At 49.0% G+C, this 6,417-nt stretch overlaps 1 long non-coding RNA gene across 5 annotated transcripts; it reads left to right on the top strand.

The window, feature by feature from the left end:
• Positions 1–844: 844 nt before the first annotated feature.
• LOC143826476 (uncharacterized) lies at positions 845–6,131 on the top strand. Of its 5 annotated transcripts, none has more exons than XR_013227069.1 (3): positions 874–1,169; positions 2,089–4,474; positions 5,135–6,131. It is a non-coding gene; the product is annotated as an uncharacterized LOC143826476 (long non-coding RNA). The 5 variants fall into 5 exon arrangements; XR_013227067.1 differs by having other exon boundaries at positions 4,998–6,131; XR_013227066.1 differs by having other exon boundaries at positions 993–1,169; positions 2,089–2,263.
• Positions 6,132–6,417: the final 286 nt, after the last annotated feature.

Genomic DNA, 6,417 nt, shown 5'->3' with positions numbered 1-6,417 from the left:
CTGTGAGTCTACGTTTGAATACCTGTACGAATGAGCCACGTTGGTATAGGGTGGTGTACAAGTCAGTGGCTTAGATTTGGCGAAAAGGCGGCGGCAGGGGTGGGGGTGCATGCAAGCGCATTAATTTTCTGCCAACCCCAGTTCCTACTGCAGACCTTCTCATGCTGCTCCTAAGGGTTCTCTGTCCTCCAGAACTTTGGAGAGTATTTCATGCTGCAACAGGTAAAAGCATTTGTTGCCACTCACATAAATGCCTCCTGTGAAGAGTTCTACAGTGGAACCCAAGCCGGCCTCTGCAAAGATGCTTGAGAGACCTGACACACGTGAGACAATGAGCATCAGCACACAAGGTGCTCACAAATCAATGGAAACCAAGCCGGTCTCTGCAAAGATGTTCGAGAGACCAGACACGCATGGGACAATGAGCATTAGTGCACAGGCTGCTCACACCTAAATGGACTGGATGACCCATGAGGTCCCTTCCAGGTCCCTTCTATGATTCTAAGTCAGTGCAGGTCTCCGTTCAGCCGTAGAACGGCTCATGCAAATGGGGCTACCTGCGCACATATGTGTCGAGAAAAAGAGGCTGGAACAGAGCTATGCCCTGAGATGCTTCTACAGCCAGGCCTTTAGGACTGACACATAGCTCTTTAGAAGAGGATGCAGGTGGCAACCCCGTCCCCCAGACCCCCTTGTTCTGCTCGGTCTGCTGGAACCTGACATAGCTAACAGCCACTGACACCCCACCCCAAATAGATTAACCACAGCTCATTTCATCGGGGCTGGGGGGAGAGAAGAGGATGCAAAACTCTGCGCTTGGGGGGTGGGGGTGGGGGGGCGGCTGCAATTTCCTGCCCCAGTTAAGAGAGAGAAAAGGCCTCATCGCTTCCTGTGGTTTGGGGCAAGGGAGGGGAGAGATAGCAACGGTCATGTGATTTATCTCCCGAGTGGGAGGGGACACGAAGCGGGCTGGGTCCATAAATGCGCCATGCGCTGCCGCCTCCACCTCTCTACTCCAACGGGCAACTGACCTCCTGGGAGCGACCGATTACAACCCCGCAAGAGATGGCGTTCCACGATGGCTGCAGGCTGGTAGGAACCCCCCGCCGGATGGGGTTGAGCAAACGTTCTACAGCCAAGGCTCCTGGGCTCTGTTCTGAACATGGAAGGTGGGACGGGTCGGCTTAAAGGGCTTCAGAGGGCAGGGGACAGTTGTGTGGGTAGGGGGGGTACCATGGTCTATAACCCCTGAAGTTGTATGGTCAGCTCTGGGGGAAAAAGAAGAGTTGGTTCTTCTATGGTGCTTTTCTCTACCCGAAGGAGTCTCAAAGCGGCTTCCGTTCGCCTTCCCTTTCCTCTCCCCACAACAGACACCCTGTGGGGTGGGTGAGGCTGAGAGAGCCCTGGCATAGAATTGGGTGGTGAGAGGGGGACGGGGATGGGCAGAAAACCCTGAGGTGACACAGCTGAATGCAGTTCTTAAAAAGAGCCCTGTAGCACCTTATAGAGCAACTAAAGAGGATGGGCATATACATTATATACACTTCACAGGGCTTAAATGGAGGGGGGACTGGAAATGCTGGAGCCTCCGTCTAATGAAATGGGACTCCGTCATGCTTGAGATGTGTCTAAGCTTCAACTTTGGCATGCTACTTGGCCCTCGTTTTGCTCAGGCAAACTAATACGGACACCCATTTCCACAGACAGAGAGACTGCCTCCTTGTCTGATGAGCAAGACCTGCATGTTAAAGACAGGCAAAGAATTGGGGGGGGGGGAGAGAATTGAGGGAGGGTGGTAGCAGCTTGCAGCCTGGTTAGAATCGCTGCCCCCCCAGCTCCAAGCACGCTTACGGGAAGCGAGAATGGGGAAGTGACTAAAATCACATGGGCAGCTGATGCAAGGTGGAACATGGCGGCCGCGCGGCCGCTGGGCGCACGCTCACAACGGAGGTGGCCGCGCGCTTGCGGCAGCTCTGGGTGTTGGCCCCGAGCGGTGAGGAAACGGTTTCAAGGCCTTCCGACCGCTTCTCATTTGAAGAAGTTACGTTTTGCTTCTCAACCTCTTTTCCCCTGTCTCTTTCATTTTAGAGCAACTTCCCCTCGGCGCAGACGTGTTTGGAAATAGGAGGAAACAAAAGGCCCAGCGACCCTTTTGCACCCAGGGGACTTGCGGAAATGCGGTTGAGCTGAGGAACCTGCTAGGCTTGGAGGGCTTGCTTCCCTGTTCCTATTTTAAAGACGGTTCCGTGGCTCAAGACAGCCGGTAAGGTACTGTGGAAGAACTTGTTCCTTCCACGCTTCAGGAACTGATGCAAATGGGTAGCGGATAAAAGGAGAGCGCTGTTCTTATATTAGAAAAGTATTTTCAACTGCAAATAGTGGGATGGGAGACGATTGGGGGGGGGGGGAGAGGGGAATGTTGTAGAAATGTCCCCCCCTGCTGCCCCTGTTGAGCAATACAAGCAGTCCTTAGAGGGAACAGGAAAAGTCCATTTTGCTCAATATATTGGGAGTTTGTAAGACAAGAGGTTGGAATCTTGAGCTTTCGGGGGGAGGAGAGTAATAAATCTAAATAATAATAATAATAATGCAGCCAGCTGCATGTGGAGGAGTGCTCATGATTTTTTTGGCTTTAACACAAAGCGTCTAGAAATCACCAAAGGCCTGATCCGTAAGGATCAAGCCACCAGCGATCTCTAGTAACAGGTCCATAGCAAATAAAGACAGCTGCCAAGGACTGTCGCCTACCCTACCTTGCAAACAAGCTTGGCGCTTGCACAGCCATTTCCTGCTACCCCCTCTCACAGGGAAGTTTGCGGTGCTTGTGCAAAGCCACATCTGGGAATGACACTCCACTGAATGCAGCGGTGCTTACTTCCAAGTAAACATGCACAGGATTGGGCCATGAGTTTGGGCAGCAATTTCTGGCTCATTTTTAAATGCTTGCCAGTAGATCTGTCCGCACAGGACATCTTACGGGTTCATTCCCTATATAGCCTCCTAGCATCCCTGCCGCTTTATGGCAACCAATTCTGCCTAGAATATAAGAATGCCGTTGACTTACTTCATTCAAACTCGGCCTTCCTCCTCAGCGGGAACCCAAAGCAGCTGACTTTCTGTCAGTTCTCCTGTCCTCCATTTCACTACTGCATTTTAGCTGCGTTAACCAGATCAGGAGCCAAGCAGGGCTGGATTACTCCCCGTATAGTGGGCTTCCCACCACTGTGATCTGCTAAACTGCCACACGGGGAGTATTGTAAAAGGGACGCAGGAGAAATAGAGAGTATTTGAGCAAGGTTTTACTGGTTTCCAACTCCCTATTCTTAGGGGAAAGGAGGGATGAAATGGGCAGGGGTCCAAGCTGCCATTTAGCCTCCTGTAATGGTCTTGCATTAGCTCAAGGTTGTAGCTTTCTTTCTTCTAAATGTTCCCAAAGCCACAACAAACACTATTTTTTGAAATTCCACTCAGTTTCAAAAGCCAAAAGACACAGAGAGGTCAGTTTTCAAAAAGAAAGAGTTTCGGCGAGGGAAACCTTGCTCTCAGTTGTGCCTTTTCAATAAAGAAATTTATTTTCTTTTAAAAAAAAAACACCTTTCAAAAACAAAGGCTAACTCTCTCCTTAGGCTGATGGAACTAGTTGTATGGTTCTTTGGTTCCAGGGCCTTAATACTGAACTATATTTAAAACATTCAAATATACTGACATGTACAGATCTATGTTCTAAAAGGAGAGGGGGAACCACTGGCTTTTTAAATGAAACACAATTTACCTTCCCAACTTTGTCCTTGAAAACCAAATACAATTCTCTCTTTTAACTACGGGGAGAAAGGCAGCATAATAAAGATAAATAAAGATAAATACAAACAATCACAGAATCTCATTGGGTGACCTTGGGCCCATCACATATTCTCACCCTATCCTACCTTGCGGGATTGTTGTAAGGGTAAAACAGAGGCGAGACTGAGGCTAGCCACTTTGGGACCCCCCTGGGCAGAAGGACGGGGTGTAAATGAACAAACGAAATACATTTCCTAATGGTGAATGATCAGACAAAGGCTTGTGAAAACAAAAGGGTTTTTACCTGGCCCCTACAAGCTTGTAAATATGGCCCCAGCTGCGTTTTTGTGGGAACAGAGCTCCAGAACGTTGGCACCGCAACAGAGCGCTCTGGAGATAAAATGGTGGAGAGCGGGAGGACTGCAAGCTGCTTTTTTCACCTTTAGGGAGAAAGGCAGTCTATTAGTGAAGGAAGCAAGGTCTGGAAAGTAGCATCACTTCAACCAGAAGCCCCAGATTTTTGCTGTGACCTCTGTGAGGCAGCCGGGATCAAGTTCTATTCCACACCTCCCCATGCTTGCTTAGCTGCTGTTTATGTGCACAGCACTTTATGGAGCAACAACCAAGCATAAAAACAGAGCTTACATTCTAAAATTCAACTGGGGGATGCACATTCAAGATTTCCATCAAAAAGGTAGGTTTTGAAGCGGCATGACACTTTATTGGTATTACATTCTGACATTAGAGGCAGCAAGGAACAGCCGAGGAGCAAAATGTCACAGGCTGAGACAGGAGAGGATGTCCCAGAACCTGTGTTTATTTTTTTGAACTGGGATTCATGCCTTCCTGCTGGGAAGAGGCGGTCAGCTATGAGCATCCTCACCATTCCCTACCCCATATGGCTAATGCCACAGGACCTGGGGCTTACGTACTTTTCCCAAAATAATCACATGTAAGAGCCAGCTCTCATCTCTCTGTCTTTTGAGCAAAAACTGAGGAAAGTGAATGAACTCTGTCATCTTTCAGCATGAAGTTTAAGTGCCTGACCACAAGAGTAGGGGAAGAGAGTCTAATACAAGATTAACAGTAGGTGTTCAAGACATTTTTGTTCAAGGAATTTTAGGGTTTTTTTAAAAAAATATGTTCAACAGCCACTTCTTTACAGATTTGTTCACTGCTCTCTCTCTCTCTCTCTCTCTCTCTCTCCCAATGTTAAGACTGTGAGCCCCTCAGGGACAGAAAAGTTGTTCATTTTCCCTTCCTAACATGAAATTGGTGTTTTGCACAAGGCTGAGCAAGTCTCGTAAGTCAACCCACTCCTCCCGCTAGCATCTCCCTGTTATTTCACAACCAGGGAGCAGCAAGCAGGCAAGGAAGAAGGGGGACTGGAGACCAGCTCAGAAGCAGCTCACGAAGGACAAAGACGAGTGCCAGAGACGGCCAGCGGCTGTACTTAAGGACAGTGGACTCATCCATAAAGTAGAAAGCACTACTAAACGCTTGTGTCCAAGTGTAGTGTTTCCTACTTTATGGATGAGTGTACTGTGAGCAACGGAGGCAACGAGGAGAGGAGGAGCCCGGCAGCGTCCACACCCAGGGGTCTGGGTAAACACGGTAGGAGGAGTCACAGAACTGCCCATAAAAACATGTACCCTTTGATGCTGGGGTGGTCAAACTGCAGCCCTCCAGATGTCCATGGACTACAATTCCCAGGAGCAAACGCTGGCAGGGGCTCCTGGGAATTGTAGTCCATGGACATCTGGAGGGCTGCAGTTTGACTAACCCCTTTAATGTTTGAAACACACACGCAACTGTCTTGACGGTACAAGACATGCAATCTGCTCCCCACCAAAGAGAGCCTGAGTAGTTTTAAATGCCTGCACTGCAACCCAGATTATATTAAGTCAGATGTGACATGGGGGGGGGGGGGGGAGAACCCAAAGGAAAGCAGTAAGTATTTTAGAATTATTGCAGATTTACAGAAGTTAGACTGGTGAGGTTGTTCTTCATACAACTTTGCCACCCCTGCCCTCTCCTGCTCCACACACACACACACACACACACACACACACACACACACACACACACACACGGAGATGCTTTTGGAAAGAAAACCAGCCTGAGTCCAAGCTCTGTCATTCTTGCCTTCCCTTGTCTGACGGACATACTTAGAAGGTGTCCTGCAGGGCCCTGTAACGAGTTTTGCCATTTTGGCAGCTGCAGGAAAGGGTTTGCTGTCTTTGCCTGCGTGACCGGCTGTGAGAAACGTACTTTAAAGAGGTGGGCGGGGTCCTTTGCTACAACTGGATGTACTTAAATTGTTGATTATTAAAATCATCCATGAAATCTTATCACGTTTGCATTTTTGTATTGACTCACGGGGAGGGGAGGGGGGGGGGATGGACAAGATTTCCCAGGGAGGCTTCTTTTAAATTTCACCAGGCATCAGGACAACACTGCCACCCCCTGACAGCAGTTGACAACAATGTAGGACCCACAGGCACCCAATTTCTTTTCTTTTTTTTCAACCTGCCTTTCTTCACTCATAGATATTGGGGCAGCCCACACGAGGGGTTCCCAACATCCACATCACGCCTAGACCCAAAACCACCTTAGTTGCAGCCAAGGTGCCTGACA

The sequence above is a fragment of the Paroedura picta genome, chromosome 16 (assembly GCF_049243985.1).
Source record: "Paroedura picta isolate Pp20150507F chromosome 16, Ppicta_v3.0, whole genome shotgun sequence".
In the NCBI taxonomy this organism is placed as follows: Eukaryota; Metazoa; Chordata; class Lepidosauria; order Squamata; family Gekkonidae; genus Paroedura; species Paroedura picta.
This window is presented reverse-complemented; position numbering and strand designations above follow the sequence as displayed.